Below are 14,066 nucleotides of genomic sequence, written 5' to 3' on the forward strand. Positions count from 1 at the left end.
GGACACCCAACGAAGAACGAATGAGACGTTAAGGATCATCCGATCCTTAAGAGATAGAGAAAAGTGGAGACGAGCAGAAAGGCAGAGAATGGAGGAAAGAGACATGGGTCGGCGCTACGTCAGGATTGTTAGGGTTCACCCCTATGTCGAAAGGGCCCCTACTACTCAGAAACACGGCGGCCCTTTTCAGGGCCACTCCATTTTTTTTTAGAAAGAAAGTACCTTTTCTCTTATTGTCTATTGGTATTAATAATTATAGTACCCAAAATGGCGATCTGGCACCCTAAATGGTGATATGGCACTTAGCAACGGACGGGGATGCCAATATGGCACCTAAATGGTGATATGGCACCCTGGATGCCGGTCCCTAGCAACGAACGGGCTGGAGGGTGATCTGGTACCTAACATCAAGCGCCATGATGATCCGGTACCGGTGTCATGTTTTTTTTACTAGGATCATCTACCCGGTGCTAGGGCTGATGATCTGGTACCGGTACCAAGTTTTTTTCTTGGGATCATCTACCCGAGGTACCGGTGCTAGGGGCTGGTCATATGGCAGCGGTGCCATATCACCAACCTTTACTACTGTCATGAAATCATGTAGAAATATTTTTCAGCATGTGAGTTTGTGCACTGGGTTTTGTATTAGATTTCACTGTCCAAAACCAGTGTTATAGCCCTTGAGTTAGGCAACAATATGCATTAATGGCATACAAGTTTATGTCCCATGTGTCTAATAAAAGTATTTGACCTAGAGTCTTAAAACACTAGACGATTGTTAAATAGTACCTGAAGTAGTGCACCTAATATTCTGTTAGGGACTTCACTCAGCCAGACCAAAGTTATGGTCCTTGATTTAGTTAAAATACACATAAAGTGCTTAAAATTTTATATTGCAGATAGACTCATAAAAACGTTTACAGTGAAAGGAAGATGGCAGGGAGAGGCTTGGGGTGCACCAGAGTGCTCTAGTTATGGTGGAGAAACTGCATTTGTTCTCGTATTTCTATCTAAATGCATGGCGAAAAAAGTTACAAACGTAGAGAAAATGACATTTACTTTGTTTCATGATTATTGTCGATGACATGTCTCATATATAATTCAATCTGTTGTTACAGGTGTTACACTTATTTATACACGAGTACGTTGTGTTTGATATATTGTATTAAATTTCAGACTTTGAGATCTGCAGCTGTCTGTTTGTCCAGTGTTATGACTCCGTTTAACAGACATTGTTAAAATACGTACTGTGAAACCAAGAGACTTACACCCATTTTTTATGCATATATGTGTTCTACATGTCAAAATTAACTGAAATAAAATGATCATGCTTGTCTCTAGAAAAATATTGTTTATTTGAAAATAGATATTTGTTCTTTCGTTCATTCGCAAGTTTTTCGATTAAATAAAAGGTAATTTTTTTTTTATTTTTACCTGACTAGTATGGATTCCGAAATTCATAAAATGCCCTGTTGAAACAATATTTTAATCATTTCTCTCATAGTCCTTAAATGTAAGCTTTAATGTTTTATCATAGTTTCTTGTTTTGGGTAAACATGTCACCATTATATATAATGGCGTAGTAATTTTAAAGTTTAAGGTAGTATTGAATTTAGAAAATGGCAAGTCAATGTGTACAATGTACCCAGTTATTCAAAACACTTGGCATTGAAAATTAAAGGGCGTTTACATGATATCTCAAAACAAAATTATGCTCTATTTAAAGTTTTCAAAGAATTGTAAGGTCAACTATTTTTGGTATTTTCTTTTTGTATTCCTGGTAGTAATCATGTTTCATTGTCAAAACGCTTGGTTTGGACTTGTTCACATTTTTATATGAATCAATGAAGTATGTTTTTGTTTTTAATGTATCGAGCTTTTTTAATATGAGCTGGGTTTACTATACAGATTTGAATATATAAAAACGGTACTGACTGCAATTACAGCTAATGGTTATTCAATGGAAATATAAAAAAATATTAAGATTTTAGTTTAAATAAAGATAGAAACGGACTGACAGAATTACTACATGTATAATGCTTGGGTATGCAATCCTTTGGTAAAACGGATCTTTTAGGCTAAACGGACGGAACGTATTTTTGATACTATTTTTTGCTGAAACCTTACATATCTACAAAATCTCAAAACTACCAGGTGCACATAAGGTAATAATGAATTTGTTCCTGGCCTGGTGGAGTAGTGTGTGGCTCTATATATTATTCAAAGCTGGAAAGTCGCCATATGACCTATAATTGTGTCGGTGCGACGTTAAACCCAACAAATAAACAATAAAACCTTTTGAAAGCAATATTTCATTGTCATACACCCCGCATAAATGACACAGTTTAGATTATACTCGTAGTCAATAGAAAAAAAAAACAAGGATAAATATCCAACAGGGAAAGCAACGTTCCAAAAACGCAGACTCCCCAAACGGTAACCCAGCACACGGACGCAAACACGACCAACACACACACTCTCACACAAAGCAAACAAACTACGACAAAACGAGCAAATGAAGGAACACAGTTTGGCACCGCCTTGGAATGGTCAGCGGCAAACCACTACTGGGGAGCTTAAACCGGTTAAACTTAATAGTGCACCTTACCTCACTCTTATCCCCACCATGTTCCAAAGTCACAGGACAGTGTAAATAAAAGTTATCCCCCCAGGTGAAACCCTAACATACGAAAATAAGTCAGCTAAAAATAATTGCTCCATAAGGTGACACATACCAAACAAAATAAAGGTTAGAATATATAAAATACCATGTATCTCTTTTGGAGACCGAGTTTGGAATTTTTATGTTGTCATGAATAATGGCACTATAGTGGCTATAATGTTAAACTATATTTTTCGATGAACACCTTTATTTGCAATACCATGGTATTATATATGATATGTCTATTATTATCAAAACTGCATGACCAAAATAAAATTTTCATCATTCTGGATGCTTTAGATTGTCTGAAAAATAACTTGAGGTACATTTTCTGTACCCCATCCACTACATTACACTTAATCAATATAAATATTTGGTGTACCATTCGAACATATACAATTATGCTACCGTTAAATTTTACATTTCAGCAGTTTATACTTCATGTACATAAATGTAACAATAACGTGGTGCACTAGCTTTGCATGATTAAAGTCGTTCAAATGTTTATATATATATAATATGGTAAACCCTCTTTTGCACAGCTGATTACCATTATGTAACTTCAAATATATTGAACCGCTTTAAAAACGCAACACTTATATAGGTCTAAATAACTCCTGTTTTAGGCATAGGTTTGGATGTATTATATAGAGGATATTTCTTTGTTTTAGTGTAAGATCGAAATACATTTTACCGAGTGAATACTATAATGTAATATGCAATAATGCATAATGTAAATTATGGTGTTCACGAGTGAAATATATTTCGATCTTACACTGAAACAAACAAATTTTCAATTTATTTTATGTACTTTTAATGGTTTTAACAAAATTATATCCATTTTTTCCACGCAGCCTCATATGCATCGCATCATGACGTCATAATTTCGTGACGTCGGGATATGTTGGTAGAAAAACTGTAAATAGTTATTTCAGGTTTCCTGATTTATTTTACATTTTATTGTGATAGAATGTATATATTTATGATCCTGTTAGTATTTCTGTATATCTATATCTTTACTGACGTATATTTTGCAAGGAGTGTTCTATTATTTATAATTCATATTCTTTCGCATTCAAGTGTAGTTCCGTACCACTGAGAAACAAAAACGATATTTTTACTGTTTGAAACAGTGAAAATATCAATTTTATTTCACTATTTCAATGAAGAGGATAAAATAAATGTAACTAATGCCTGAAAAGATATTTATTATAAAGTAATGTCTATTCGCATAAGTGAGTTACGCATCGTAGTTTGTCTTTGTTTTCTAGGCCTATTTGTTTTATTAACGTTTTATTAAAAGAGGTTACGACACAACTGTTTTGAGACATACCGCAAGTTTAGTGTTCAACCCGTTTACAGTTGGACACTACGCTTCCCTCTTTGATTGTGTCTGACGGAAGAGGGGGAGGACTCTATGATAAGCAGTTTTTAAATCCTACCAGGACTGAACTGTTTTGATATCTGTCTTCTGGCCTGTTCCGTCGGGCCGTTATGGGTGTTTCTCTTGTTGCTCTGTCTTCTGAAAAGGCATTGAGTACATACATTTTTGGTTCTAAAGGTTTGCTTTTTATATATTTAAACACGAGCATTTTTGTGTTTTACATGCCATGCCTTTTTGTTTCCATTACGTGTGTTAGAGATTCACCTGGAGGGGATTACTTTTATTTACACTGTGCCGTGTCTTTGGAACATGGTGGGGGTAAGAGTGAGGTTGGGTGCGCACCATAAACCGGTTTAAGCTCCCCAATGGTGTTTTTGCCACTGACCGTTCCAAGGCGGTGCCCCACTGTGTTCCTTTGTTTGTTCATTTTGTCCTCTTGTGTGGGCTTTGTGTGTGCGCGCGCGTGTGTGTGTGTGTTCCTTTGTTTGTTCGTTTTGTCCTCGTGTGTTGACATTGTGTGTGTGCGCGTGTGTGTGCGTGTTTGTGGTGTGCGCGTCTGCGTGCTGTAGGTTTCGTTTTGGGGAGGCTGCGTTTTGGTACGTGTCTACATATTTTTGTGTAAAAGTCAATCGTAACACATCGACACATACACTGTTGGTGATGTTGCGTTCTTGGAATGTGGCTATTCTATTCGACATTTGTCCCTATTTTGAGATATTGAGAAAGAATGATTATGTGATAATGATCCGTGACGTATATAAATATCAATAATAACGTATATAAATATCAATAATAACGGTATATAACAGCTAGGAGCGGACACAGTGGTCCAGTGGTAACCATTACGAACTTTTAGTAACATCGATCTATCGGAAAATCGATAAATTTGCCTATATAAACAAAGAAGGAAAAATTACTTAAACTTAAATAGAAAAAGTTCTATTTGGAAATCAAAAATTCGATACATATTAAAGTTTAATTTATTCCGGATATTATGAATATTTTTTGTTTAAATATTTTAATATTTGGTTGGTCCTTTTTTACTTTAAATAGACCCACCTCAGTTCATATAGACTCTGTAGGAAACGGGTTAATAACTGACTTTTTTTCAAATATAACATGTAAAATGAGATATTTTCCGTAAATAATCAAAAAATCGATACCCCTAAAAATTTAGAAAAAATATTCAATTTTCGTTATGTGTAATTTTTTGTTTTAAATTTAATAATGGTTTGATTGGTCCTTTTTGCACTTTAGTGTGTACAGTGAACATTTCTTAAAACAATCCGGCTTTTTCCGCCGTTATCCGTAAGTACTACTCGGAAGCTGTTACAAACAATACTGTCGTCTGCTTTGTCGGTACAAATTGTTATAGCTCAAAGCCTATGAATTGTAGGCAACTTCACATTGACAAAAAAAAACTGAGATTGTAATTAGACAAATTAAAACAAATTAATTGTTGAACTCAGAAACGCCGAAACTTGACTGCCCTTAAAGGTGTTTCTCTTGTTGCTCTGTCTTGTGAAAAGGTATTGAGTACATACGTTTTTGGTTCTAAAGGTTTGTTTTTTATATATTTATACACGAGCATTTTTGTGTTTTACATGCCATGCCTTTTTGTTTCCATTACGTGTGTTAGAGATTCACCTGGAGGGGATTACTTTTATTATGCCCCCCTTCGAAGAAGGCGAGGTATATTGTTTTGCAGATGTCGGTCGGTCGGTAGGTCGGTCGGTCGGAATGTATTTTGAGTCTGTATGTCAAAGGTCAAGGTCACAGTGACCCTGAATAGTAAAACGGTTTCCGGATGATAACTCAAGAACACTTCGGTCTAGGATCATGGAAGTTGAAAGGGAGGTCGGTAATGACCAGCAAATGACCCTTATTGATTTTGAGGTCAGTATGTTAAAGGTCAAGGTCACAGTGACCCTGAACAGTAAAACGGTTTCCGGATGATAACTCAAAAAAGCTTAGGCCTAGGATCACGAAAGTTAATAGAAAGGTTGGTCATGACCAGCAGATGATTCCTATTGATTTTGAGGTCAGTATGTCAAAGGTCAAGGTCACAGTGACCAGGAACAGTAAAATGGTTTCCAGGCAATAACTCAAGAACGCTTGGGTCTAATGTCAGGAAAATTGATAGTTAGGTTGGCCATGACCAGCAGATGACCCCTATTGATTTTGAGGTCATTAGATCAAAGGTCAAGGTCACATTGACCAGGAACAGTTAAACGGTTTATGACCTTCTTGTCCAAAACTATAGGGCCTAGGGCTTTGATATTTGGTATGTAGCAAAATCTAGTGTACCTCTACCAAGATGGTTCAAATAATTTCCCTGGGGTCAAATATGGCCCCATCCCGGGGGTCGCATGGTTAATATAGACTTATATAGGAAAAAACTTTGAAAAACCTCTTGTCCAAAACCACAGGGCCTAGGGCTTTGATATTTTGTATATGACATCATCTAGTGGTCCTCTACTAAGATTGTTCAAATTATTCCCCTAGGATCAAATATGGCTCCGCCCTGGGGGTCACATGGTTTACATAGACTTATATAGAGAAAATATTCTTGTCCAAACCACAAAGACTATGGCTTTGATATTTTGTAATGTAGCATCATTTAGTGGTTCTCTACCAAGTTTGTTCAAATTATCCCTCTAGGGTCAAATGTGGCCCCGCCCCAGGGTCATATGGTTCATATAGACTTATATAGGGAAAAACTTAGAATCTTCATGTCCATAACTTACATCATTCAAATTTGGACCACATGTATAGTTTTGAGCGGCAAAATGAACCTTGACATGAGTTGACCTTGATCTTGACCTAGTGACCTACTTTCACATTTCTGTAGCTACAGCCTTCAAATTTGGACCATATGCATAGGTTTTTGTACCGAAAAAAACTTTGACCCTATTATTGACCTAGTGATCTACTTTCACATTTTTGAAGGTACATGCTTCAAATTTGGACCACATGCATAGTTTTTTGTTCCAAAATAAAATTTGACCTTGATTTTGACCTAGTGACCTACTTTCACATTTCTCAAGCTACAGCCTACAAATTTGAACCAAAGCATAGTTTTGTGTACTGAAATGAACTTTGATCTTGAGTTTGACCTAGTGACCTACTTCCACATTTCTGAAGATACAGGCTTCAAATTTGGACCACTTGTATAGTTTTGTGTTCCGAAATAAAATTTGACCTTGATTTTGACCTAGTGGCTTCAAATTTAGACCGCATGCATATTTTTGTGTTCAGAATTGAAATTTGACATTGATTTTTACCTATTACCTACTTTCACATTTCTCAAGCTACAGCCTCCAAATTTGAAGCACGTGAATAGTTCTGTCTACCGAAATGAACTTTGACCTTGAAATTGGTCTAGTGACCTGCTTTCACATTTCTCAAGCCACAGTTTTCAAAGGGGCAGTCTCCATAAGGCTGTTTTCCTGGTACAAACAGATTTTGATATATTTTTGCTAACAGTTAGCCTTATGAATGGGCCTTACATCCCATAAGTAGTTAGCCAATCGGAGCTTTAGTTTTGAGAGAATTATGTCTTAAGTGTGGGTGGGGTAATTCCATACTTGTCCTGCCTTACATAACAAATAGGTGAATTTCAATGTTTTTATATCAGCTGAACTAAACGTAAAGGGGTATAATGTGTACACTATAAACACATACTGACATGACATGATGTAGGACATTTGATTCTGCAGCATACCTTTACAAAAACATGCCACTTCATATGCACTTTGTAGAATCTTATACATTTTGCATCTACCATCTTTGCGGAAAACCACAACATTTCTTGATACAAGAAGAGAGACAAATCCCATTTATTGAGAATACTTGTTAATGACTAGACATTGCAGAATTATGGGGATTTTTCTGTGCTTTGCCTGTGAAGTGACTTATTTGCCCTTGACTGCAGAAAAAGACATGAGAAAAATGCAGAAAATGCCAAACTTTCTTATTTCACAATTTCAGTTATTTTATGTGTAAAAGTAACCACTGCTTAATGAAATGTACTGTACTTGACTCTTAAAATCATATTTTAATTCTTTTAATTCTCAGTTGCTATTAATTTGATATTGTCATACAGCCTTTACACTCTCTTAGCGTTGCTGTACTGGTGAAAGCAATGGGGAAAAGATACATACTTTGCAATTAAATATAAGAGTCTGGTGTATATTTACTCCTTGTGTTATATTTTCTGTTTCAACTTTCTGATATTTCATCGTCTTTATGTTATTCTGCATAACCATCACGTGAGGAGTTATGCACTTTCGGTGCCCCATACCTCAGATGCAGCATCTGTCAAAGCTATCATGAGTTTGTCATGTGTATTGGGATGGCTTTAATTTTGCTGGTGGCATTTGAAACTTAAGTAATAAGTAATAATAATGCCTGTTTTATGTTAGTTCTCTGTTTTGGCGAAAGCTTTGTCATATTGGCAGATTTATATCTATGACTGTCTTTTTGACACACAAGGCACATCACAGAAGAAGGGGATGATGGTGGATCTGGTGCTGACATTATTATTTGATTGCCGTTCCCTTAAGATGGAGTTAGGCAAGGAGGAAGCTTGAATCCCGTAACATTTATCACAAAGGAAATTACTCTCACTAACTTTTGATTTTGATATTGAAGGTAAAACACAAATATCATGTTCATTCAATCATCTTAGTCGGGACAAACGCCCATATCTGACTTTACAGCCTCTGCAGATTTTGCCTCTTGACTTTGCCACATCATATTGAAAACAAAATGTATACAAATATAAACTTGTTATTATATATGCAGAACAATAACCTCCTAGGTTTTATATTCAATTCTTTGAATTAAAGTATTAACAGTGCATAACTACAATATATAATCTACCAGAACATATACGGTAATGATTTACATAGCATGTGTTATGCAAAATAAAAAAAAAAACTTGCATAATTCATTAAATATTGGTGCAAAAGTTATGCACCTTTTGTCATATGATGTGGGTGACGATGTGGAACAACTACTTAAAGTTTGAATTAAATATGCATTTCATAACAACTCAGCTATAGTGAAAATGCATCAAAATTAACCTTAAATTCTAAGTAACAGGGGGCTTAATTCATGAAAATATTGTGCCAGAGTTATGCACTTTGTGTCATATGATGTGGGTAATGATGTGGAACATTATTTTAAGTTTAAATTAGATCCATGCAGTAATAACAGAGATAGAGTGAAAGTGCATCAAAACTTTAACCTGAAATTCTAAGTAAAAAGGGGGAACAATTTATGAAAAATTTGTGCCAGAGTTATGCACCTTGTGTCATATGATGTGGATGATGATGTTGAACAACTACTTTAAGTTTGAATCAAATCAATTCAGTAATAATAGAGTTAGAGTGAAAGTTCATCAAAACTTTAACCTGACATTCTAAGTATAAATGGGGAATAATTCATGAAAAAAAAAATTGTGCCAGAGTTATGCATCTTGCTTCATATGATGAGGGTGATGATGTTGAACAACTGTTTAAAGTTTGAATCGAATCGATTCAGTAATTACAGAGATAGAGTGGAAGTGCATCAAAACTTTAACGTGAAAATCTAAATGAAAAGAGGGAGATAAATAATGAAAACTTTGTACCAGAGTTATGGCCAGTAGGTCAGATGATGTGGGTGATGATGAGGAATAACTATTTTAAGTTTGAATCAAATCCATCAAGTAATTACAGAGATAAGTAGAAAAAAAGAGAGAGTTTAAAAATAACTTTAACCAAGGTGAGGACGCGGAAAGACGCCGACGCTGACACCAGGTCGAGTAGGATAGCTCTCCTTATACTTCGTATAGTGGAGCTAAAAATGATATTTAGTTAAATACGGTATGATTCGTTCAGCCAGAATTATTTTTACACATGAATGGATTGAAATTCTGAAATAAGAAAATTTGGTATTTTCTGCATTTTTCTCATATCTTTTTTTCTGCAGTCAAGGGCAAATAAGTCACTATATAGGCAAAGCACAGAAAAATCCCCATAATTCTGCAATGTCTAGTAATTAACAAGTATTCTCAATAAATGGGATTTGTCTCTCTTCTTGTGTCAAGAAATGTTGTGGTTTTCCGCAAAGATGGTAGATGCAAAAAGATTCTACAAAGTGCATATGAAGTGGCATATTTTTGTAAAGGTATGCTGCAGAATCAAATGTCCTACATGATGTCAGTATGTGTTTACAGTGTACACATTATACCCCTTTACGTTTAGTTCAGCTGATATAAAAACATTGAAATCCACCTATTTGTTACGTAAGGCAAGTCAAGTATGGAATTACCCCACCCACACTTAAGACATAATTCTCTCAAAACTAAAGCTCCGATTGGCAAACTATTTCCGGGATGCAAGGCCCATTCATAAGGCTAACTGTTAGCAAAACTATATCAAAATCTGTTTGTACCAGGAAAACAGCCTTATGGAGACTGCCCCTTTGGACCACATACACATTGTTTTGTACCGAAATGAAATTTGACCTTGATTTTGACCTTGAGCTAGTCTTGAAATTTGGAACATTCAAAAATGGCTCAGTGGATGGCGCCAAGATCACTCTGTAATCTCTTGTTAGGTTAATAGGTTAAATGTCAAAGTCAGATTAAACCAGAATGGTAGAACTTTTGTTTACATTGAGCATATAATTTCTGTTCCTTGTGCAATTACTGAATGCATCAAGGGGGGCATTTCGTGTTCGACGAGCTCTTGTTTACACTGTCCCGTGTCTTTGGAACATGGTGGGGGTAAGAGTGAGGTTGGGTGCGCACCATAAACCGGTTTAAGCTCCCCAGTGGTGTTTTTGCCACTGACCGTTCCAAGGCGGTGCCCCACTGTGTTCCTTTGTTTGTTCATTTTGTCCTCTTGTGTAGGCTTTGTGTATGTGTGTGTGTTCCTTTGTTTGTTCGTTTTGTCCTCGTGTGTTGGCTTTGTGTGTGTGCACGTGTATGTGTGTGTGTTTGTGGTGTGCACCTCTGCGTGCTTGTAGGTTTCGTTTTGGGGAGGCTGCGATTTTGGTACGTGACATTCCCTGTTTGATATTTGTCCTCTTGTTTTTGACTACGAAACCAGGGGTCGTGAGTTCGAGCACTCGCTCGTCCTACTAAAAAATACTATCCTCATACTAACATTACTAACCGTCTTCTGGAGGAGTCGCCCATATGGCGACTAGAAATAAATAAACCTACATACACATATAACAGCTTTGTCTTAAGAAAACAATAAATGTAGGGATATTGACTCATCAGAAACACACAACATCACAACGTAACGAATTTGTTACATCATGTTGTTCCATAGATTTACTGAATTTTATGTCTTGCTCACAAATTCAATGCTAGAGAGATTTAGATCTATTACGTTTTAGCTTTAATATCACATTTATGAAATATCAGTAAATAAAAAAAAAAAATTTTCATGCCAGCAGTTATGTGGCACAGAAATGTCAGTTTCTGTATAAACAAAAAAAAAAAACGCATATTACTTATACATTGTAATTAGTACAATAATAATTCTGTAATGGTCGCAATTTTGATGACGTCAAGAATGTTTTCCTGTCGCAGTTCTGGAGAGAAAAACATGGAAAATTGTAATCATAGGCACCATTCTACAATTGTGTAAAGGTGGCTATGCGAAACACTAATTTTAATGCTATGCCATGCAGATTCAATTTTCGACATAATCTATACTCGTATGTCCAGCGATAACTAAATTATATATTTCTGTCTAAATTGAGCATATATAAAGGTAATATTCATATTTCTTTTAAGGAGATTACAGTCTTTTTATCAACCTGTATGCTATCTGTTTATGTGTATTTATGTGCCTTTTTGAAAATATGACTGATGTCAGAAATAAAACGAAAAGTGTTCTAATTAAACAATCAGATTTCAATGACTTTGCTGAATTAAAATTTATAGATATTTGAAGCAGAGTGTCAGGTATTGCGAAGGGAGATTTGTTTAAACAGTATATACATGTATGTCATGTGAATAGCCTGGTATGTATAGTGAACAAACAAAATAACTAAATGCAGACTTACAAAGCGTGTACTTAAAGTTGAAAGTTGATATGATTTACGTGAACTAGTTATATTTTGTGACCCGACTTCCTTTGAGTTCTATCTGTCTACAACAAGGTACAAATATACCTTTAGTTTAAGTTTTTGATAGGCAATGCATGAAAAATCTCGACTATGCAATACGTTATCAAGCTATAAAATGGGTTAAAAGCTGTCTAGATAATAGGCTGTAGTCCTATACCCGTTTCCTCAGGAGTACATCATGAGTATGTGCTTGGACCCATTCTCTCATTAGCTTGTATCAAATTTCCCTCGACAAGTATTACATTTGCTGATAGTACTTCATTGTACATGTCACATTTTTCCGTTAATCAATCAAAGGCCATTCAAAATTACATGCGCGTAAAACGGCTTTCCGTACATGGGCTTAGTTCGTATTCTTTTGTATTTTGTGGTTCTTTAGGATCACGGAGTCCATTCAAAATTAATTAATGATAGCGTTCCGCTAAAGTCTAAGCTAGGGGGTGTGAAGGAATAGCATATATGTATTCATTATTTCCAATGAACAGACGATCAAACCGAGTCTTATTATTTTTGCTTGGTTAACATCTCCTCCATCCCCTCCAACTAAATATAGGCTCAGTCATTTTATAATTTTTTTTTAACTTAACGGTGCACGACGTGCTCAATGGTGAGCTATTGTGGTCCGTGGTAGTCATTCGTCAGGCGTCCATCGTCCGTCGTCCGTTACCATTTCCCTTTAAATAACTTCTCCTAAATCATCGGGTCAGTTTTGATGAAACTTCACAAGGATCTTTCTTTGATGGTCTCCTTTAAAACATGTTCAAAGAGTTGAATTCCATACAGAATTCTGGTTGCCATGGCAGCCAAAAGGAAAAACTTCAAAACTTTTGGTTTAAACATATTTTATTTCCCAATATGTACATACCAAATGATTATTTACATACATAAATTCTGGATTGGACTGGAAGCCAAACTGGAAAACTTTTCTTGTCCAAAACAGCAGGCCCTTAGTATGTAGCATCATCTAGTAGTCCTCAATTCAAAATTGTTCAAATTATCCCTCTAGTGTCAAATATGGCCCCACCCTGGGGATCACATTGTTTATATGGACTTATTTAAGGAAATCTAGATATTTGGTACTTATCTAGTGGTCAACTATCCAGTTTGTTCAAATCAGACCCTGGACTCAAAAGTGATTGCGCCCTGGGGTCAACAATTTTTACATTGGCTTGTATAGTAAAAAGAAATTGTGTTCTAAAACCATAAAGACCAGAGCTTAGGTATGCTCTAGCAGTTCTCTTCCAAGACTGTTTAAATCATGACTCTGGGGTCAATACAGGCCACGCCCGGGTGTTCTATTGTTTTACATAAACTTACTTGTTTTTGAAGCAATGGCAAAGAAATTTGGACCAAAAGTATCATGTTTGATACGGATTTCAATACTCATCTTGAATAGTCATAATCGTGACCTACGACCTACAGACCTACTTTCTCGTTTTTAAAATTACAGCATAGAAATTTGGACTACATATGTCGAATAGTCTTAATCATGACCTACTGACCTACTTTCTTGTTTTTGAAGGTACAACATAGAAATTTGGTCCACATTTATAACTTTTGTTACAGATTTCAATACTCATATTTAATACTCTAAACACTGACCTACTGGCCTTCTTTCTTGTTTTTGAAGGTACAGCGTAGACATTTGGACCATATGTAAAATGTTTGATACAGATTTCAATACTCATTTTGAATAGTCTTTATCGTGTCGTACTGACCTACTTTAATTTTTTGAATGTACAACCAGCTATATTAATTTTGATACATGTTTCAATTCTCATCTTGAATAGTCTTTATCATGTCCTACTGACCTACTTTCTTTCGTTTTTTGAATGTACAACCACATAGATTAATTTTGATACAGATTTCAGTACTCTTCTTAAATAG

This window comes from Mercenaria mercenaria, chromosome 9 (assembly GCF_021730395.1).
Source record: "Mercenaria mercenaria strain notata chromosome 9, MADL_Memer_1, whole genome shotgun sequence".
NCBI classification, from domain to species: Eukaryota; Metazoa; Mollusca; class Bivalvia; order Venerida; family Veneridae; genus Mercenaria; species Mercenaria mercenaria.